General features: G+C 38.6%; 2 protein-coding genes across 9 annotated transcripts in view; one reads left to right on the top strand and one right to left on the bottom strand.

Annotated features, from left to right (window-relative positions):
* The window catches only part of TLR3 (toll like receptor 3), a 507,043-nt gene that overhangs the window by 203,258 nt on the left and 279,857 nt on the right, over nt 1–23,928 (bottom strand). The window lies entirely within an intron of this gene.
* SORBS2 (sorbin and SH3 domain containing 2) overlaps nt 1–23,928 on the top strand; it is a 203,307-nt gene that overhangs the window by 14,492 nt on the left and 164,887 nt on the right. For all 4 annotated transcript variants that reach the window (XM_059909526.1, XM_059909525.1, XM_059909521.1 and 1 more), the window contains exon 2: nt 20,709–20,846. The gene's annotated coding sequence lies outside the window, so the exon portion shown is untranslated. The remainder of the gene's footprint in view (nt 1–20,708; nt 20,847–23,928) is intronic.

Genomic DNA, 23,928 nt, shown 5'->3' with positions numbered 1-23,928 from the left:
TCAAGTCGTTGGGTGTGGTTGGAATGCAGGGTGCTTGATAAGAGAGAAAGTAAAAAGGACAAGCAGACCAGAGCAAGATTGTGGCATCATTGTTTCACACTCAGGTAGATGAGAAGGCACTGAAAGAGTTCAAGCAGGAAAGTGAAATAATAAGATTTCCATTTTAAAACCTCTACTCTGGTATAAAGTACAGCTGAGAAGGGGGGTGAGACTAAATGCAAGGATTTCACAGAGGAGGATGGTGTAAACTACAGGAAGAACACTGCCCCCGACCTTGATCTTTTATCTCTTAAGGATGTGAGATATGAGACTGGAGTCTCGGAAATTTCAGGAGACTTTGATTATCTGTGTTGAAATTTCATACAAAAGGGAATGCCGTACAATATGCAGAGCCCAGTGCAAGGTGAAAATGCTAGACCCCTTATTCAAAAATTATTGATAATTTCAAGATGATGACCACAGAGTATTAAACCCAGCACCTGGCCTTTCTAAGCACAGGGTCAGGTGTAAATGCTCAGGTCACAGGCCCATAAAGCCAACCCTGCACACAACTTGCATTTTTATTCATCATATGTGAACACTCTTGCCTTTTGTGCATCAAACGCAATGGACTTAATAAGATGATTAATGAGTTTGAGCTACTGTGGGGTATCTCTACTGGTATCTACTATCTCTTCCTGGCTGGAGGAAAAGCAGCTTCTCCCCAGGCTGGGGCCCTTGGGATGCATGAGTCCTGCCATACCCCTCCTATACCCCACACGGGGCAGGACCTCGGCCATCAGAATACCATCACCCAGATCCCTGTATCATGTCGAGGGGGCCTGTGAAGTCCCCAATGTGGGAGGGATCTGGCAGCTCCTCATTTTCCTCTACCTTCTAGAAAACCCTCTCTCCCCACCCCTTCCCATGGTAAGAGCGCATTCCAACATGGAAGCAGAAGATCGAGCCTCCTCAGAGGATGGGGGAAGGAGCACTGGGTCAAGGAGGCATGATCTGGAATTCCCTCTGATAAGCCGAATAGCTAGAGAGTTTGGAGTGGGCTGATGTGTCTGCAGTTCTAGGTCCAGGCCAATGCTTGAAGACACGTTTGGATTTTTGTACCTATGGCCTTCTGTGAATGGAACTCCCCCGACCTTAAAAATGTCAATATAATGATCAATTTCAGACTTTCCCTGTAGTATGTTACATATGAAAGTAGGGATCTGCCTCATTGAATAGCACCAGGCGCCAAGACGTCCCCAGACACTCATGAATGTGAGTGCACCTCCCCCGCGGTCCCCCTTACTCCGGTCTAGCCTTGTCCTTCCTTCTCCTCCATGTGTCTCTCCATTCTCTTTTCCTTGTCAGTGTTGTTTCTTTATGTGATTATTATGAAAATCCAAATTATAGTTTGAAGTGCCATTTATTGTATTTAGTAAACAATTTTATGTTACTTATTCTTGGTTGCTAATTTTTAAAGGTCAGTAAATAACAGTATGAATTAAGTACTTTTTATGTTTTGATAGCCCATAACTGCTTTTCCTTTTGTATGAGCCTTGTCAAAGACAAGTTTTCTCCAATTCTGCACGAAAGTCCCTCCGATTTTTCAGGAAAGGAGGGAGCAGGCAGGGAGGAGCCTCGGGGAGCCGTAGGGTAAGGTCCAGTCGTGGGCCTGCCCTTTACGAGGATGTAAGTGCTGGCATGTGACTTAACATCTTTCAACCACAGGTTTGGAACCAGAAAAATGAGGCTCTTATGCCGAGATCACAGGCCCATTAGTTCTAGTACATGAAATAATTCATGCAAAGTACCCACAGCAGTGCCTAGCACATAACTGGCTCTCAGTAAATGACAACTATGCTGTCAATAAAATTCTCCTGGGATGAAAGAGAAATGGGGATCTACCAGAGATCTTGACATAATAAAGCTCGACTGGGCCCAGAGCAAAAATTACATAATATAAGAATGAATTTCCACAACAGATAATTTAAAACTTCTAAATATAAAACCCACCAGACTTTCAATGATCACATATTTCTTAAACTTGAAGTTTAATTTAAAACTCAAAGAAACTTCTAGAAGAGTCTAACAACACGCTACTGTATCTTCTGGTCTTGACTGAATTATATCACACTAAGGCAAACTATGCAGAGTATTAACTGCCAATACAATATTAGGATAGAACGAGGGAGATCACCATTTTTAAAGATCCTAATTCCAAGGAAGAGCCATCCTGCCATTAACTAAGCTAACAGAGAAGAATTTTAATTAATCCTACAATCCTAAAGTACTTGCTTGAGAATGTATTATACGGACGTTTGCCAATAGATTTACTTGCTTAATTTTGTTTTTCTTGAGCTGATCTAAAATTAATCTTCAGGTCATGTGGTGTTGAGCTTTGTGATCTGCAAGGTTAGTTAGGAATGTAAAATAACCGTAAGTATTCTTATAAATAATAATATTAGCTACCATTCCCTGAATGCATACTGTGTCGGGCAGCTTGCCAAATTCTTTAAATACCTCACATTGACTGTACACAAAAACACTCTGATGAGGGTATTATTCTCATTTTACGGAAGAGGAAACTGGCTCTGAGAAGTTAAACATCTTGTACTGGGTCACACTTGTGGGGAAGGTAGAAATCAAACTTGGGTCGGCCAGATTCCAAGCCCTGTGCTCTAACATTTTTCTGCTTCTTTGTGGAAACTTCTGATTAGCAACACCCCCCCCCCCCAAATGTTATAACTCGCATGTTATCCTTCTCTATATTTTTCTTTGTGGACGCTATGGAAACATTTATTTACAAGACTACACCAAGTGTCTTTATTCTCAAAGACCAGAAACAACGCAACAATAGAGGTATGGAGGAAAAAAAAAATCTATGAGGCCAATAATGATTATTTCTTTGTGGTGAGATTGCAAATGATTTTTCTTTTCTTCTTTTGCTTGTCCATATTTTCTAAATCAACTTCCAGTTTTGAAACTTTCAAAATCAGGAGGTGCATATAGGTGAGGACCAAAGGAAATTTGTGGGGCACCAATTCTGATGTTCTAAACATCAGAATTAGATGTTTAGACATCTAATTCTGAAGCTACAATGCTAAGCAAGAGGAATGAAAAACAAAACGAAACGAATCTCTGGATATAAATATTTTATCAATTCCCTTTTATTGTCATAATTCACCTCCACTTTAATTTGGGAGGTTATTTGGAATATGTCCCACTGGAAAATTGATCACTGCCATCTTGATTTTCTGTGCTCAGTGTCAGTGGGCCTGTTTACTGGCAGTGATGGTTTTACCTCTGGATTAAGAATGATTAGTTCTACTTTGGAACCAAATACATTTCAACTGGAGTTCGGAAAGAATTAAGAATAATTCCCTTTGTCACACACACGTGGCTATGTACACGTGGAACAATTTCCCTTTGTTAACCATGGCACTGTGATCTAAAGAAGAAGGTGGCCACTTTGAGAGCATGTACTTTGGGGGAAAACAATCTTGTCTTCTTCACATTTTTAAGATAGTACGTAGTATGATAGATAGCCTGTAAGAGTCCTAACCTGTATGACAAATTACATTTCACAGGTAAGTCCTAACACACTAGGTGAAATAGATTATCCAGAGCATTTAAAATAAGAAAAATAAGGGGGAAAAAACAATTCAAAAGATCATATCCAAAACATTTATTGTTCAATATACATTACATGACCTGCCTTGCCTGACTTGGTTCTCCCATTATTCCATCATTCACTTTTCATTGGCATTAAGTAAGCTTTTTTCTATGAATTAGGCACTGTACTATATGAAGAAAACAGAAGGTCTTGCCCTTGTGGAGCTTATAGGCTTGAGGTCTATTTATACTTTGTATATGAGGCTGAATGGCTCAATTCATGAATGTATGAGCCTGTACAAACAAAACATATGATGATATGAAATGTGGAAAAGTTTTTTCTTAAATACTTACTGTATTCATAAATATATTTCCCAGTTGTTTTTCTAGTATAGGTGGTGAATTTATGCATACCATTGGATGATAATTAAATGGGGCATTAGCAAATTATACTCATTCTAATTTAAATAGATATCATTTTTTAAGTTGCATTGAAAATAAGCATACTTTTCAGAATTTTTCTTAGAAAAATCTTTAAAGCTGTTTATGAAAAATGCCATTTTAATAAGCATCATTAAAAGCAGCACATTGCTATGCTTTTAAATCACAATGACACCGTTTATTGCTTTTCCCCGCACTCATGGTTTTCAACTCAATGTTCAAACTTTTTCAGAGGATAGACATTATGGAATATTTATAACCAAGCACCAAAATTAGCTCTTCTTTCCATTTGTGTGATGTGAAAGAGGAAAGCAGTTTCAATGATACAGAATCAATGCTGAGTTACAAAAGTCGTTCATTTCAGGAAAATGTGATCAGGGAATCTTGAGTTCTGCCCTAAATTAATAAAGTCGGTTGTTAAGTGATAAAAGCATTTTAGAGTTTTTATCTTTGAAATGAGAAATGCTTTCTACCCGCCCAAGGGACTATTGTAAGAATATGGAAGTTAACATTCTTGACCTTAAAATGTTAAAGTTTCTCAGTATAGAGGTTCCTTAAAAAACTAAAAATAGAGCTACCATATGATCCAGCAATCCCACTCCTGGACATATATCTGGAAAAGACAAAAACTCTCATTGTAAAAGGTACATGTACCCCAACGTTCACAGCAGCACTAATTACAATAGCCAAGACATAGAAGCAACCTGAGTGTCCATCAACAGATGAACGGATAAAGAAGATGTGGTACATATATATACACAGTGGATTACTACTCAGCCATAAAAAAAGAGTGAAATATTGCCATTTGCAGCAACATGGATGGACCTAGAGATTATCATCCTGAGTGAAGTAAGACAGAGAAAGACAAATATTACATGATATCACTTATATGTGGAATCTAAAAAATAATACAAATGAATTTATTTACAAAACAGAAACAGACTCACAGATATAGAAAACAAACTTATGGTTACCAAAGGGGAAAGAGAGGAGGGAGGGATAAATCAGGAGTGTGGGATCAACAGATACACACTACCATCTATTAAATAGACAGACAACAAGGATTTACTGTATAGCACAGGAACTATATTCAATATCTTGTAATAACCTATGATAGAAAAGAATCTGTATATATATATATCATATATATATAAAACTGAATCACTTTGCTGTATACCTGAAACTAACACAATACTGTAAATCAACTATACTTCAATTTTTTAAAATGTTCAAGTTTCTTTTACATGAAGAGCCACCTGTAAGTGTGACTGGCTATGCAGATAAATGGAGTGAAATATGAGTCCATAGATTTCTTGGCTCTTTTGAGGTGGAGATCATTCCAATTTTAGAGCTACGCAGCTACTCAGGTATCTTGTTATAATTCCCGAAGTTTATAGCCCTTATCCACTTGGGGGAAGCCATTAGTACATATCCAACAGATGAAATGACAAAGATACATTTATTTTACTTGTAGAGCCAGTGATTATCATGTTAAGTGAGAATCAGGAATGTTTTAGTATAAATGTGTCTTTGTGTACGAGTGTGGGCACTAATCAGTACGTGTTAATAGACTGATTTACTCACTTCATTGTTCTTGTGTTTTATATCTTAGCCCAATGCTAGTTCCTCTCAGAACAAAGTTAACAAAACCACTGAAGCAGTGACTGGAGATAAGTAGTAGGAAATAAGACCTCGAACCTCCTGCCTCCTGAAGTGTGTGAAACTAGAGCCATGTTTCATCAGCCTAGAAATTAGCAAGGACCGTTCGTAAACCTTTTAATCACTGTACGGAGATTGTTTTTTGTCGAAACAGAAATGGCAAACACAGCCCTTGAGGCACTGCTCACTTTGATTTGGAAACAGTGTAAGAATTTATATGTACATGAGGAAACTTGAAACTCAAAACTTCTAAATATACTAAGACAGTGAGAGGATGGTTGAGAAGCAAGAATAGCAGCAACATTACATAAACATTCCTCCCCTTGTATGTTTTCAAGATCCTTTAGTATTTAGAAAGGAGATTTATGAACTATTGCATTAAAAATCAAGACAATGTCAATGTTATGTCTGTCTTGAATGATTCTGTTGTAAGAAACTAATATATTCTGAAGGCACCACACAAATTTATCCTTCTATAAATAGATCTATTTATATAACTATATTAATATATCAATTATAATTATAAATGTAATTTATCACTGATTTGATACATTATATTTTGACAAATAGTCAAATTATTATGACTGTATTTTGAATAATTTCTGCATGAAACATGAAGGCTCTGATAACTTTGTATTCAATTAAAATCCAGATAAGATGAGCTACTGTGAATGAGAATGAGTTCTCCATGGAGACGGTTAGTAGAAGGTGGGCAGTACCATTTCCGATGAACAGTGAAAGTACCTAATAATCATCTCAGGGCAGCACAAAAGCGAGCTTTAAAAATGAACCTTAACTGTTGTAAATAGTGCTGCAATGAACATTGGGGTGCATGTCACAGATGTAGTAAACGAACTTATGGTTACCAGGGGATAAGGGGGGGAGGGATAAATTGGGAGATTGGGATTGACATATACACACTACTATGTATAAAATAGATAACTAATAAGAACCTGCTGTATACCACAGGGGACTCAATACTCTGTAATGGCCTATATGGGAAAAGAATCTAAAAAAAAGAGTGGATATATGTATATGTATAACTGATTCACTTTGCTATATACCTGAAACTAACACAACATTTACATCAACTATACTCCAATAAAAAAATTTTTTTAAAAAGACCTTAAACTGAATTTTGAGGATACAAGGGGGAAAAAAAGAGCAATATTTTGTTAACTGGAAGAATAAAATCATCACAACAAAGATGACTTAACCTGGTCTAAATCCGTATGTCAACCCTAACCCCAAAGAATAATTGGAGCCCACAGCCCGGGGGTGCTCTGACACTTGGGAATCAGGTATTCACCAGCTCGTGTTCTTCAGTTTGTAGGCTGTGGCATTTGTTACTACTTGAAATTTCCAGCACCTTTGTGGTTACCCAAAATAGAACATGGTGCAGAAGTCCAGTTTGGAGTCTCAAAGGTGTGTTCAAATGTGCGCAAGTCTTTTATTTTTTTTTGAATTTAATTTATTTTTTTATACAGCAGGTTCTTATTAGTCATCCATTTTATACATTTCAGTGTATACATGTCACGCACAAGTCTTTTGAAAAGAGGCCAAGTGGATAGATCTTAATCAGGAACAAGAAAACAGAGTTCATGTTACAGAATGGTAGAGCCACTGCAATTTATAGCTCAGGTTTGGTTTGCCCATAGGTGATGGGCACTGTTTGTTAAGGCCTTTCCAATTCCTTCTTCTCTTACCCAACATTGTATATGCAAATCTAAAGGCAACCTGAATTTAGCCCTCTTTATCTGTCTTTGCAGGTAGGATTCATTACAGAGTATAATTGCAAAACTGGGCAAATAAGTGTACCCTAATGTAATGCTATAAAATGAACTCAGGGTTCCATTTTTTAGAAGAGTTTTACTAAGCAAGCCCTGCATTAAAAAAAATAATTTCTTACTGAGAATTATCTCACTTTTGAGTCATTTTTCTAATTATCTTAAATGGTATTATTCTCCTTTGATAATTTATTGATTCCAAGATCACTTTATTCTACTTGCGTGTCTGACTATACCTCAATTAAAATATACCTAATACTGAACTTGGAAGCTCCAAATTTTACTTCTTCTCTCTTTAGGATATAGTCTATTAATTTCTTTCCACCACTGAATCCCTTCTTACTAGAATTATTGCAAACCTCATCTTCTCTACTGTTGATGTCTATTTCCTTTTATCTCTACAAACCTCTTTTGGTTGCAGTTGAAGCCATCACCTGATACTTTAATGAGTCTACTATTGTGGGTAGCATTCACCTCTAATTTAGTTCATCGGAGGTTGAACACAAGTTTCTATCAAAGCTGCTCCCAGGCAAAAGAAAGTAGCAAAAGTCGGTGATGGTGTAGCCCTGGCGCTCGTGGTACTGACTGACAGGACCCAGTGGGAATTCTCATCCCAACTTAGATCTAGAATCTGCTGCTGATGCTGTTTATGCCCTTTCAGCCCCACTGGGATAGAGTGTCTCAGACCCTGATCCTAGTGATTTTCTATAAAGTGATCCTCTAAATCCCAATTTTCAAAATATAAAGGGGATGAGTAGGTAGGTTTTACAATGTTCTTTCCGGTTATGATTCAAGGTTAAATGAAAGATAAAAACTATGGGAAGCCAAAACTGGTGCCCCAGATCTGCTGACTATACCGTTGCCGAGGATATGTGTGTTGTAGCAGAGACCTAGGATAAGGCCAATACATAGAGCCCGCCTCTCCAGGATCAGTGTGACTGGATGTAGGCATCAAACTTCTGAGTCCCCACGGTGGAGACACTCAGTGTAGGGAAGAGAAAATGTGGGAGAGGGCGGGGGGAATCAAAGAGAAATCAGAAGATCTGAGTTATACATAAAAACTCCTATGACTCAAAGAAGAAATCAGACAACAACTCACAGAAATCATGGACTAAGGTCATTACCAACTTTCTACAAAGGAAGAAAATATAGGTGAGATGTAGAAATAGCCTTATTTAAAGATGCTATTTACAGTCCCCTCAGGTAGCATAATGATCACTGTGACAACCCTTCTCTGTTCCTTAGAGCTTATCTTTCCCTTCCAAATGTGTGAGGAAAAGGTTGTCTTTTATTTACTTTTTACTTAAATCTCTTCCCCAGAACAGAAGTTCGATTGGTCAATGCCTGTCTCTCTCAGCTCTTCCACTTAAACAAGTCAAGGCTTCTATGTATTATTGTGGTCGTTTCAGTTTCTCATGCAGGGTATCCCCGCCTGGTTTCATTAGATAGTCACTCAGTACATTCTAGGGACCGGACACTGTGCTGGGAACAGACGATACTTGTGTTTTTAAAGGGAAGCCTGTTCTCAAGGAGCCTACAGTCTAGCAGGAAAGTGACAGCAAACAGCAACAACAGTACAGCAAACATCCTTCCACGACAGGTGCTTAACTAACTGGTTTTCACACAGTCTCATCTCATCCTCTGAAAAGGCTCCCCAAAAGGTAGGGGATACTGTCTGCAGTTTACAGATAAGAAAATCAAGGCTCAGACAGATTGAGTAACTTGCTAAAAGTGACAGGGCTTGTCACTAGGCAAGCTAAGCCTGATTCCAAACCTTGATTCTTTTTTCTTGCAATGTAATTATTGCTATAATAGAGGTACTTATACTTCAATTATCACTCATCAGAATTGTAGTCAATGGATATAAGTTAGTATATGTTTGTTTTTAGCAAAGATGGATAGAATTATAACTCTGTTCCTCCCACCTGCTAAGGGAATGATAGACGCTCACAGGGACTTACAAAGTCAATTCTTTTTTGCTTCTTCTGGGTTATTCCTTTTAATGCTAATATCTTTTCCTCTTCCACCTTCTACTCACCAAATAAGATGATGATAATGCTGTTGATTTAAAGAGGAAAATATCAACCATAGAGAAAGTCATTAGCAAAGTCATTAGCAAAGATGGGAGTTTTCTTAATCCAGCTGTTTGACAATTCCATGAATGCTTCTTTAAAATTAAAAAATTTTTAAACCCCATAAAAGTCTGAACGTGAGCTATCTGAAATAAATTTAAGGAAATTAAATTCAGTATCTCAGTGTGTCCTATCCATTTCATTTTCCCCATCAGCAAAGTGAAAGTACACGTGTTTGCAAAGATCAATTAATACTTTTGCAAATAATTTAATTCTACCTGATTTTTAAAAATAACTGATGGTTACTGTGTGCCAGGTGTGATTTTCCATGCAGTATCTTCTTCAATCCCCTTAATAATGCTCTATGGTAACTAATGATATCCCCACTTTTCAGCTGAGGGAAGTGAGACTCAGAGAGCATGCCCAAACCAAGCAGTGAATAAGGGTAACGACCAGAAAATTAACTAAGGACTATTTATCCTCAAAGCCCATGCTTTTAACTACATGTCATGCATCATTGAGAAAATGATGGTAACAGCAACAACCAACACTTATGCCTGTTGTGTACGAGGCATTGTCTTAAGAGCTTTGCGTATATTAACTCATTCAGTCTTCATACCAATCAGATGAGTCAAGTACTGCAATAGTTCTTATTTTCTTAATGCGAGAACTGGAGCTCAAGGAGATTCGAGTAACCATGCTATGGGAAGCAGTGGAGTCAGATTTGATGGTGGCAGACAGCCGCCAGAACCTTCCTCTCAGCCATCATGTTCTTCACAGATATGGATAGAAAGATAAAATATTTATATGTGACTGCTTGTTATAAAATGGAATGTATTGCAATTTATATTCATTTCCTCAATGTATGGTACTTAACCAGAAGCCATGAGGCAAGAACGCTTAAAAGAATTTCCACATTGTATGTGTATCTTCAGTTTTTATTTAAAAACTGGAAAATTATTGGCTTCCTAATCCAACATGCCTTTGCCTCAATTATGACGGAGAGCATTTACCATTTTAAGAAATCATAAGTAGAAATCTTTAAGGTCATTTAATACTCAAACTCAAGACATCCCTAGCCTTGAATATTTTCTCAAAGTCACTTTTTCTGTTACAAGGACAAACTCCATCATTCAATTTAGATTTTGAAAGCTTGGTAAACTACATTGAAGTGACCCTGTTCAAAGTTTTCTGAACAATGCTCTGGCAATGTCCACTGAGAACAGGATAAACAATGGGTTCCTGTTTTGTATTTCCTGTATATTATTATGATATTCTTATTTCTCTTGATATCACTGATCATTAAATGTCAGTTTTAGAAAAAAGAGCCAACTACTTGACTATATTTATTTAAAGCCAGAAAGATTCAAATGCTGCAGCTCCAAGGGCTTCAAACATACCAGCTCTGTTTTTCACTGCAATTTTCAATCCATTAGGAAATGATATGGGGCCTGAAACTGAACGCAGCAACTCTTGTGAGGGCTGATTGTTGATATCCAGAAGTACTTTCAGAACTTCCGAAACTATTCTGTACATGACATCTTTTTTTTTTTTTTTAATATTTATTTATTTATTTGGCTGTGCTAGGTCTTAGTTGCCACGTGTGGGGTCTTTTAGTTGCGGCACGTGGGATCTAGTTCCCCGACCAGGGATTGAAGCCCGGCCCCCTGCGTTGGGAGCGTGGAGTTTTAGCCACTGGACCACCAGGGAAGTCCCATGTACATGACATCTTAATAGCCGGCCTAATTGTCTTCTGCTATCTTTCAGACAGCCTGATGTGAGAAAGTTGTCTTTAGATGGTTGTGTCATGTATGTTTATAGCTTCAAGTGACAGATTACCTTTAACCAGGTGAGGGGTTGGTTTCCCTGAAACAACAAGAAGCCCAGGGTGGGTTCAACTCTGCCTCAGCAGGTGCCTCCCAGAAGGGCCTCTGCGTTTCCATCAGCCTAGAGGAGCAATGCCAGGTTAAAGGGCAAAGGGCAGAACGGCCTTCTCCTCAGGAGGTTCTGTGTTATTATCGCGCGTGTGAAATGTCTTGCCTGTAGCCTATCAGCCTGAACAAACTGCAAGGGAATCTGAGAGGGTAAGTTTTAAAATAGACATGGTACCAGGAGTCTGTAGCAAAGTTGAAAGCAAAAATGGATCCTCCATAGGTAGAAAACTGTGTCTGCCAGGACTGTGTTACATTATTTATTTTAAAGAGTAATGAGTCTGGAAATAATGAGTCTGGAAATAGTAAAATAAAATGTATCAGAGGGAAACTTCATTCAAAAATGACCCTGAAAGAAACCCTTGCTGAGAAAAAGAGGAAACTCACTAGAAGGTAAAAATGTGAGCATTTACTTTGACTCAGAGGTCCATTCCCCACCCCTCTGCCTAAACACAAACTACTCACTGCTGCAGGCAGGAGAGGCCCTCTAGCACCTTCCTCCGGATACCAGGCCAGTCCTGGCTCAGCCTGGAGTCTGAACAGTGATTTTCTCCCTTCTTTGTAAAATTGAGATATCATTACTTATTTCTTGACGTTTCTAACATGCCTCTCCCATACCATCTTATTTCTTGTGTTTCCTTTCTGTTAATAAGACTATTGTTGCTATTTTTAGGAGGTTGACCTTGCTGGTTAGACCGTTCCCACCCAAACTTTTCTATATCTGGCACTGAGGTAAACAGAAGAGGTTGCTAATAGCCAGAGGCGACTGGTCCAGAAGCTCCAGCCGCCCCAGGTATGGCCTGGTCAGGTGACAACGGAAGGGATAATATTGCAGCAACATCTGTAACCCACTTGGGACACACCAACAGGTCACAGAAAGAGGTAGGAAGGTCTGGATTAGAGGACAGATAACACAGAAAATATTAACATGTTCAATATCTGAAGGTTGCCATTTCTAACCTGCATTCATTTTAGGAAGATGTTTTTCTTATGCACTTGATATAACGAATCTGTAGTTCCTTCTAACCCTTGAATGCTGGTCAACTCTTCCTTTTTTATTCTTCACTCATATTTCATCTCTGTGAGTTTCAAGAAAACTTTTCTAACATTTTGTGTATTACTTATGTATGACTGTCCTTGCAAAATTAACTTTTGTGGCCATAGTAACGATGGAAATGTGCCATGGATTGTTGGGTTAGTTAGTTTGTTTTTTAAATGCCTCAGAAAAGATACTTTTCATGCTGTGCTTTGATGACTTCAAAGTGTTTTACAAATGTATGAAAAGAATATACAAAACAGTACATCTTCAAACATGCTTAGGCCATAACCAACGTCCCTGTGCCCATGGTAGAAGAAAGCGTTACACAGCCTCTTCCCAGGCAACAGGGCGAAGACCAGCCTCCAGTCTCTGACTCTGCTCTGTAGCCCAGGCCCCCCAAAGCTCTCCTTTCCTCTCCTTTGCCAGAGAACAAGATCACAAATCTCCCAGTTTCTCAATGGCTACTCATTCCTTGTGTGTTTATAACTAATGCACCGTATGGACATGAGGAAGGGTTTCAAGTCACAGGAATGACAATGGCCTGACCAGGCAGGGTTGTTGGTGTGATACTTCATGTCCGTCTGCCTGTCCGTCTGCTCACCAGGTACCATAAACAACATCAGGTATGGCTTGTAGGGAGCCAGGTGGTTACAACTGTCTAGCAATATACAGACAAATATGTCATTCTCTCCAACAGCCCTAATCAAAAGAAATTTTGATCAGGGACCCCAAGTGAGTGATTAATACACCCTAATGGAGTATTACATGGCTCTGAAAAAGGTCTGGAGAGATGATGCGAGAATGCAGGTAACTTGATTTATTTCAAGCCTATTTTAGAAGATAAATGCAAATTATTAAGATAATAGAATATATTATATCCTGAGGGGGAAAGCAAGTGCTATCTGATACTTCAAAAAGCTTTTAAATTAAATACGTAACTACAAAGCAATACAGTTCAGAGAATCCTCTTGGTTGGAAACAGCTGCTTAATTAGCATACAGAGTTTTTGCTTTTTACAAGATACTTTCATTTTACAAATTCTCGTTAATATACAACAAAAATGCCATTGTGTGTTGCTTAATGCCTTGAGCAGGACTTATTTAATCAAATGCACACTGAGCCCTTCCTCTGTGCAAGGCGCAGATACAACACACACGTCCGGGGTACGATGAGAAGGGGAAATCAGAGGAGACATACATGAACCAATCACTCAAGCAAATGCAACGTCTGATGTTGGAGGGAATGTGAGGAATGTGATTCTTCAAGAGTTAAAAACAGTATAATTTGAAGTCAGGGAGCCTGATTCCTCCAGCTCTGTTTTTCTTTCTCAAGATTGCTTTGGCTATTCAGGGTCTTTTGTGTTTCCATACAAATTGTGAAATTTTTTGTTCTAGTTCTGTGAAAAAATGTCATTGGTAGTTTGATAGGGATTGCATTGAATCTGTAGATTGCTTTGGGTAGTATAGTCATTTTCACAATATTGATTCTTCTAATCCGAGAACATGGTATATCTCTCCATCTTTTTAGGTCCTCTATTAACGCATATATGTGGAATCTAGAAAAATGGTACAGATGAACCTATTTTCAGGGCAGAAATAGAGACGCAGACATAGAGAACAGACATGTGGACATGGGGGCTGGGGGAAGAGGAGGGTGGGATGAATTGGGAGATTAGGATTGACATATATACACTACCGTGAGTAAGATAGATAGCTAGTGGGAACATGCTATAAAGCACAGGAAGCTCAGCTTGGTGTTCTGTGACGACCTAGATGGGTGGGATGGGGGGAGGTGGGAGGGAGGTCCAAGAGGGAGGGGATATATGTACACACATAGCTGATTCACTTCTTGTACAGCAGAAACTAACACAACATTGTAAAGCAATAATACTCCAAAAACAAAACAAAACAAAAAAGCTTGACCTTGGCTGGAGCAGGGAAACCCTTCCTGAGGAAAAGGCACTTCAGCTGAGGGCTGAAGGGTGCACGAATCCACTGCTGAGCAGGGCAGGCGGCCGGCAAGAGGGAATAACGCACGCACAGGCCCTGACCATGGCCCATCCCAGGAACTGAGAGAAGACCAGAGAACCTGGAAGAAATGGAGCTAGAAGGAGGGTAGGAGATGTGGGTGGAGATGTGAGAAGATAGCAGGTTGTGCAGAGCCTTAAATAGGCCCCTTTACGAAGGTTTATCTTAACGATTTTTCTACCATATGCAGCAACTGTTGCATATGCTCAATTTCAATGGCATATAAATATCAAGAAAAGCTTAGTCATGGTTATATAAAACAGCAGAGGCACTTGCTAAATACATATAGAGTTCAGACAGTAAGATTAAAAACAGTAAGGTTTTAACTAGAAAAGTGAGTTGTAACAAAGGTTTTAAGAAATTATTTCTATAGAATCTCTTGCATTTGATACTGGTTATTTAATCGTTCCTTCAGACTCTCACCTTATTTGGTAAAATTCAGTCCCAGATTGCATAATGGCACATGAGATGGCAAATCACCTCCTAAAACACATTCGCTTCACATTGGTAACCAGGAAGCAGAAATAAGTGGACATATGATTTGACAACTTTAGATGTAAATTATGGGGGCAAGGGGGAACGGCCAAATGGAATCTCTGTTAAGTCCAAGCAAAAGTTGAGATGTTAGAGTTAGGAAGGGGTTTATAGCTCAATTCTTCTCCCTCCCTTTCAGGGCACAAGTGCAGAGGGCTTGCGTGACTGGTCTGAAACCACTCACCTCTTGGGCTTGGGTTTCCCCACTCAGTGCATTTATTCACTGTTCCGCACGTGTAACACTGAGGTTCCTGGAGATGGCCCTGCTGACACTTACTAAGGGCATGATGTTTCCAAGCATCACCAGTTTTGTTGAGCATGCTTCACTCTGTTTCATGTGGTCTAAGCAGACAAGTGTAAAAGATGTCAGTACACTTAATCTAGCCTTCATTTTGCATTCAACATGCCAGACTTTGGGAGTCTATCCCTTCCTTTGATCAGCGTTATCTGATGTCTATCGTCTCTATAGTATGAGAATCTGACTGCCCTTTCGGTACATCTTTGAAACTCATGCCACCGTTTCAGACGGTCGTGCTGCCTCTCCCTAAGCACTAAAATATTTGACTAAGAGAATGACGCATTGTCCTCCTGGAATATTAGACAATGCTACCCAACTGACATGGCCACGAAAACCTTCAAACATTTATACTGCAACTCACTTTTCAAAGGACTTCAGAGGGGAAAAAAAATGTAACCTAGAAAACAATATTCATGGGAAAACTACATTCACTTCCTTCCTACTGAGATCCTCTCAATTAATAGGAAGTGATGAGGAATCAAATGAGAATTCGGAGTTCTCTTGGGAAAAAAATTTAAACAGCTCTCAAAGAAGCCCTCAAAATACATGTACTCAAGAACCCATGCACATAAAAGGCCCTAGAAATCATCATGGTATCTGAAAACAAATTACTACATTTGGCCATATATACTAACCTGCACAGTTAGATTCTACTATATTTTAATTATTTAACCAATAATAGCATTTACAACGTGCCAGACTTTTCTACATTCCTTTCAAATGACAGCTATTCTAATCCTCACAACAGCCCACTGAGATAGGTCCTATTTAAAGAGGAGGAAACAGAGACACAGGGAAGTGAAGTAACTGGCCCAAAGTCACACGGAAGTGGCAGGACCGGCATTCAAACCCAGACACACTGGCTCCAGACTCTCTGCCGTTAAGCATTACACATATTTTAAAGTTTTCTGAAACAACCAACCAACCTGTGAGAAATAAAGCTACAAATGGTCGCTGCATACAGAACTGGGAGTTTTAAATATTACCGGTGTGGGTCTGTATCTCTCTTACAATGAGGATTTTATTTTCAGGAAGCCCTTTGAGCCCACAAGGCTTTGGTGCCACCTGAAAAAGTGAGAAGTCATTTGGCAAACTGGTGAGATCATTCAAAATAGTGTGCTCACTTATTTAAGGGTGGGGCAGAGGATCCAGAAGCCTCTCTACTCTAAAACACCAATCTTTCTCATGGTTCTAACAAGTGGAGTGTTATCTGAGTTAGTAAGATCCTTTCTTGAGACATAAATACCCTCTAGCATGGTTTGTTCTACATCAACTGTGCCTTAGCTACATTGTTTTAATTAGACAAATACTTAGCGGAAAACAATCTCAGTTTTTCTTGTGTGCTGTGGAGGGAGAGAAGGAAATGTACAGCTAGACTGACTTCCAACATTTCCATCCGTTTTTCCCCCTCTCCATCTCAGAAAGATTATTCTTGCTCGAGCCTCCGAAACCAATCCTGCCCTTTTGGAGAGTTTAAGAACCTCAGTGAACATGGCGGCCGGTCCCGCTCATGCCTCGCACAAGGGTTCTTGTAACTAGGTCCTTATCTTAGTCCTTATCTTTGGAGCCTGCATCTCTGCCGGCAAACTTGCCAAGTGTTCTAATTCCTCCAAGAATTAGTTGTTGACCCATGGACCACTCTTTTAAGTAGCATGGATCGAGACCAGTGGTTCGCCAAGTGTGGTCAAGAATCACTGGGGACTTGTTAGAGATCAGAATTTCAGGCCCCTTCCCAGACATACTCAGTCAGAAACGAGGGGTAGGACCCAGCATTCTGTGATTTGACGAGCCTTCCAGGAGACTCTGATGCTCGCTACAGTTTGAGAACCATTGGCCTAGATGGCACTGCCCAATAAAAATAGAATGCAAGCCACATTTGTACATTTAAAAGGTTCTGGCATTTTAAAAAGTAAAAAGAAACAGGTAAAATTCATTTTAACAAATTATCCTATTTAACACAATATGTCTGAAATACCATTTCAATATATGATCAACAGTCTCTTTTTCATACTAAGTCTTCAAAGTCTGGTGTACATTTTGCACTTATATGACATCTCAGTTCTGACGAACCACATGTTAAGTGCTCAACAGCCATATGTATCCACCATATTGGATAGCCAAGCTCTAGACTTACAGTGATAATAGCATTAACTTTTATGCTTTCTATGCATCAGGCATTGCTTAGTTAAGCATTTTGTGTGCACCATCATGTAAACCCTCCCACAACTCTGTGGACTGGTACTGTTATTATCCCTATCTTATACAGGAGAAGGGTTATGCCAAAGCCCTATTTAGTGCTTCACCAATATAAGAAGTCCAACTCTAATATAAGCATTTTCTAATGATTTTAAATCAACTTATTTGTAAAAACAAAAAAGAGAGAAAGAATATAAATAAAATCATTAACAGTAGTACAGTTGGTACAATTACTAAGGCATTAATAACTTATAAAAGTCATAGTGGTTGCGAAAGTAGGAAAGTCCAAATTTACTGTCTTCTAACCTTTAAAACTATGCCTCAATCTGCACTCTTCTGTGACATCAAATCTGTCAAAAGGTGCTTATGGACAGGCTGTCTGGACAGTCAGGATCTTTGGGGAACAAAGGAGACCCGGGTGAGTCACCTGGCAGTGTAGGACTCATCCTAAATGGGGAGCTAGCAGGGTCATAACCTGTTCATTCAAGTGCAGATTGACATAAAATGATTAATAATAGTTAAACAGGAGGCAATGGGCTTCTCTCAGTATTGGTGTGAAAAGCAGGCAGTTTGGAATTTAAAAATTATGTTTGACTTAGTACTCAAATAGTTAATCTTTATCTGTTCCCTTAACTTCCATAGTTTCTCAAGGAAGGCCAATTTTAAAATGTATTTTCCTTTCCATTATAAACTACTATAAGGAGGAAAAAGTAAAAACAATTAAAAATTTTTTTTCTGAGGCTAGGCTTCCATTTTTTTTGCCAGAATTACCATTTATCATTTTGACAAGTAAAGTAAATATCCGATATTAAACTGACAGTTATTTAAGACTTATTAAAATGGGACCGGTTAAAATAAATGAACAGAAAAATGCATTATTCTACAGAGATCTTTTTAAAAACCCTGCTGCATATTTTTTAAATAAGGTTAATCTTATTTTAAAATTTTGATTACATATTTCAAACGTAAGTTATAATTTTTTTAATTTAAATATCTGCGTAGTCTTAACATAAGCATATCATTCCGAAAGATTTCACTATTTTACCGTAGTAGTTGAAATGGCAGTCGTGTAACTTTTTTTAAAAACATATCATGCATAGTCTTCAGTATTTTCTTTCTTTTTTCTTCCAGTTTTATTGAGATATAATTGACATACAATACTGTATAAGTCAAGGTGTACAGCATAATCATTTGATTTACGTACATTATGACGACCACAATAAGTTTTGTGATCAATCATCTCATATAGATACAAAATTAAAGAAATAGGGAAAAAAATGTTTTTCTTATGATGAGAACTTTTAGGATTTACTTTCTTAACAACTTTCATATATAAAATACTGCAGTGTTAATTATATTTATCATGCTGTACATTACATCCCTAGTACTTACTTTTAACTGGAAGTTTGTACCTTTTGACTGCCTTCACTCAATTATCTTTCCTCCAACCCCTGTCTCTAGTAACCACAAATCTGACCTCTTTTTCTATGAGTTTGCTTGTTTGTTTGTTTTTGGAGTATAATTGACCCACAACACAATGTTAGTTCCTGTTACCCGGCATAGTGTAACAGGATTTCACATTTCTATACATTTCAAAATGATCACTACAATAAGTCTAGTTGCCATCTGTCACCATACCAAGATATGACATAGTTATTGACTGTACAGATTCCCCACACTGTACATTTCATACCTGTGACTCATTTATTTTGCAACTGGAAGTCCGTACCTCTTATTCTCCCTCACCTATTTCTTTCCTCAGTATTTTCTCTAATCAGTGGCAAGGAAAGAGTTGAATTTGATCTGAGCCTCTGGTAAGCAACCTTCATAATATTAACTATAAAATATATCAAGGTGGTTTGTATACTGGTCTAAGATCAGAGAATCTTCTTTCACCTCTCCACAGTACTTCCTGACTGTGCAAGCCTTCTCTTTGTTATGAAGAAAAGGGAATTCAGAGGATTCAGGGATTTCATCTACGTAGAATAAAGGCTTTTATAAAAAATACTTAAGTGTTTCCTTGGTAGGAAGTAACTAATTTTCCTTCTTAGGGGTGTTGCAAAAGGCATAATGAAGCAATGGAAGTCAGGAGTCAGTCTGATGACGCATCTCTTCCTTCAGTCAGAGTAGAAAGAGATCTCCATCTCCAGTTGCTATGGTTTGAACAGCCTGTGGAAAAGAAGCTGTAAAAGTCTATAGCAAAGTCCGTCCTTATTCTTTCTGCGTTTGTGTGCTGTAAGCCTTCTGAGGCAAAGACATTGTTAATTTTGTCCACTATTGTATTCTCAGAGTTCTTGGCAGATAGTAGACTCAGTACTTGCCACAAAAATATTTGTTGAATGAATGAATGAATACAATTTGTAGATCTTAATTCATCATTCTACAAACAAAATGAAAGCTCAGAGTTTGCCAGTCATTGTTGGTGACCCAATCTGAAATATTTCTTCGTTGGCCTTTGGAGGGAGAGTCAGGGGACGGGTGCCTGTCTGCGTCTTGTCACTGAATGGACCCCAATCTCTGCCAACAGATAAGAAATGTCAACAGCTTAACCCAGTAGCTGTCAAAAATAGCATAGTTGATGAAACTGGAAATTTGGGTGTGGGCTAGAAATAAACCATTTGTCTTCAGTCTTAAGAAGGATAGGATGATAACAGCTATTCCTCCCAGAGAGATCTAAAATATTTTTAAAGAGCCATATAAGCAAGCAAGGAACTATCGGAAGAAAAGTCTTTCCTCTCAATAAGGCATAAAAAGAACATCTTATTTTCAACAAACCAGGTAGATCATTTTGAAAACGCGAGGATTATGGCAAAGCACTATGTTTCTTTTAAGATTTCAGTTGAAATGTTTTATTGTGTTTTGTTTTCAATCGTGCTGGCAGTTTTCCTCAAAATGTAAATGAATATTTGCACAGTGAAGCAAGTTGTTGTGGGTTTCCTGGTTTGTGTCCCGCCCCCCTTCCCCGGAGGGGGGCTGTGGCGATTCGGCAAGGTTTTTTCATCCCTTGCAGACAACCCCGGCTGCTGTTAATGCTGAAAATAGCTCAAACGCTCTCAGAACAGTAGCACCACCCAGCAGCTGGGATTCTTTCCGTCTCTCATTTGCCTTCTCTCTTGCCTTTTTTTTCCTTCAGACACTTGGGTTGGACTTAATCTTAAACCTCTGAAGTTCAAGACCTTTTAAAAAAGGGCTAAATAAACAATCTCCACGTGTAAAAGGCCAATGACTCCTACCTCTCTTCAGAGCAACTGTTGAACCCGGCTGCCTGTAGGTAAGATTTTTCTTTAATTCTGAAGTGATGTTATTGGTTTATGATATGTTTATGACTAATGTATTTTAAATAACTTGTTAACCGGGAGAATAAACTGGGGTGCTGAACGATTTCCAGGTAAATACGGTGTTCCAGGATACAGGAGTAGCATCTGTGCATTTCTGTGGCTGTAATTTTAAACTGTGCTGAACGCACTCTGTCATGTTGACCTGCAGTACAGACCCGCCTGTGATTGAGCTGCAGCAGAACGCTAATTAAGCCTCATTGCCAGAGTCGTCCAGAGCCTTGCAGACATCCTAATTTTCCTGTTTAGACGGCTTACTTATTTTTAACTTTCTAAGGGCATTTTTTTTAAGGAAAAAGATGCAACTACCTGAGGAAAGGAGATATATTAGTAATTATTTTAAGGACAAGGAGATAGCTCTACCTTAGTACCTTCTTTCATCACTGTGCTGTTCATTACTAGCGTAGAATGAGAACAGTTTTTATTTGTTTGTTTTGTTTTTTTGTATACTCCTAGTACAATTTGGTGACTCGGTTTTGAGAATTCCTTAACTAGCTGACTGTCTTCGGCTAGCAGGTTTCTCCAATGTGACAATATAATATTTTGGAGAGTTTTCTGTGCCTCCCCCTCCCCTACCTTATGCTTGGTCTTGACATTCTGCAAAGTACTTTGATCTGTGGACTTTAACTTCAAACACAGCATTTACTTTCGTTATGAGTATTTACTATGTTCAGTAAAAAGTCTTTTTTTTTTTTTTTTTTTTTGGTTTAACGCTTTTATATTATTTCCTTTGAATAATCTATTGGGCTTTGGTTTTCTCTCACTGATATGTGTTAGGTTTTATTAGTACATGGACCCCCAACTGAGAGGCCAAGACTATTTTATGGCAAGTTTCTCTGACCATTATAGACTTTATGATAGCTCTCTGTGCCCCTCCAAGCAGATGTCTAAAATCAAGCAGCAAATGACGGTGCACAGACCAGATTCTATCAACCCCTCACTTGAGTGCCTCCAAATTACCATGTGCCTCGGGGCCTTACTGTTGCTTTTTAACATGGACACTGAAGTCCTTGGAATTTAGAGATTCTTGTTTCCAAAGAAGTTTATTGGTGTCACACCATATGTCAAAAGAAAAATGCATTTTAAACACACATCTTCCGGGTAACTTTTTTTAAAAAGAGAAAGAAAAAGAAGAAGAAAAATTAAAGAGAAAAAAAAGAAAATTAAAAAAAGGAAAACTAGAAAAAAAAAAAAAGGAAAAGAAAAATCCTCTGTAGCCAGAAGTGTGTTATGGTAGTGAAACTTCTGCTGAATGAGGGAATGAGGGATAAGGAATGAAAAAAACGTATTTCCTAAAATAGGCAGAGTGTAGCGCTTTCTAGCCATTCAGTCAGATTCTTTATTTGGGAGAAAATTCATGTGTTATTCCATTTGTTTGTCACGCTTTTCTTCTTCACCACAAGCAAAGGATATTTTCAAAGTCCTCAGCCGGATACTGAGTTCGATGTTCCCTGGCAAGCTGTCCCTGTGTCCTGGTGAAGGTGAAGAGTGGAGGGAGCCTGACCCTGTCAGGATTCTGTGCAAGTCCCTGACTGTGGGGACTGATACACTGTGCTCCGTGCTCTGCACCTTGCTGACAAGGGAGAAAGCCAGTGGCTGCAGGACTCCTGTTCAGAGGGGTGGAGTAGGGAGTCAGCTATGGGAGACGTCCCTCCAGATTAGGAGCAGATGCAGTACGATCTCTAGAACTGGGAGTAAGATAGTAGGAGAACCTAGAGCTATTCAGTCTAATTTTTTATTTCCAAAAGCTGGACATTTAATTGCTAACTTTCTCCCTTCAGATCTGCATAATATGGAGCTTTTTAATCATCCCATTTCTGTGATGTGTGTACAGTCAAAACTTGAAATCCTCCAGTTATTTTGAACATACACTTCCCTGCCTCGGGGGGTTCTAGAATACTCTCCTCCTTAATACTAGGAAGGCTTGATTTGGCATTGCTGAGGAGAAATGTATTGCTAAAAGGCAATACAAGTTCATTTGCAGAATCCAAAGGACGAAATGGGTTTGGAACATGATAGAGGCCATTAAATTCTTAGGCAAGCCATTTTTTTCGTGTTCTTTTGGGTTTTTTTGTTTGTTTCCCTCTGCCCCTTAATTTTACTCTGAAACTTTGGCTTGTTTGAATGTGAAACTCAAGGAGAAACCTCGTCAAAACCACTGAGTTTCACATAGGTTCCACATGAAAGAAGTATTCTACCCAGCCTTGCTTGAAACTTGGCCCATGTTTTGCCAAAAGTTTCATGAATGTCAGTGAGCCTGGATTTGAAACATAATCCCAAACCAGGTGACTTCTGGTGACTTTGAGGCTGTCCTGTAGAAGTATAGAATCTGTCAAACAAGGACACCCCTTATTTTCATATCTCCGACTAATTTCATGTGTATACACATTTTTCCAATAAACTTCCATTTGTTCTATGATGTTTTAAAGCCAGGTTCAATCCTAATATGAATTTTTATAGCTGTGGGATTGAAGCATTGGCAAATAGAAGTCTGCATTTAAAATTCCAACACAGTCTGAACCAAGTGGTGTGAACATGTTGGTATAATTCAGCTGAGGAAGGAAGTCCCAGGAGAGTCATGGAATGTCTTTCTTTGCTTAAATATACTTCTGTGCTTGTGTGGAACAAAGAGTAACATTTTGTCCAGGTCTATCTGCTTGACAGTATGCCTTTTGTTCGCTCTCCAAAGGTGGTGTCAAATGTATTGGTGGAAAAATAATAAACTTCCAGATATATATTTTTTTGCCTGCTTAACTGATATACTCCTAGGGAACATTGTAAGCATTGAAAAGTTCAGTACTGATACTTGTAATGTAATGTATACTGAGGATAAAGGGGTACTCAGCAGAGTCTATTTTCTTCAGAAAAGCTTTACCTAGAGCTGTTGTGTGACAGTCAAATGGGCTGGGTTGTGAAGGTGTGTGTGTGTGTTTTGAGTGGTTGGAAAGGAAGAGGGGATGTGTAAGCTTTGTTCAGCAAATATGTTACATTTAAACCAAAAACAACTGAGAAGAGGAA

Source organism: Balaenoptera ricei, chromosome 21 (assembly GCF_028023285.1).
Source record: "Balaenoptera ricei isolate mBalRic1 chromosome 21, mBalRic1.hap2, whole genome shotgun sequence".
NCBI classification, from domain to species: Eukaryota; Metazoa; Chordata; class Mammalia; order Artiodactyla; family Balaenopteridae; genus Balaenoptera; species Balaenoptera ricei.
This window is presented reverse-complemented; position numbering and strand designations above follow the sequence as displayed.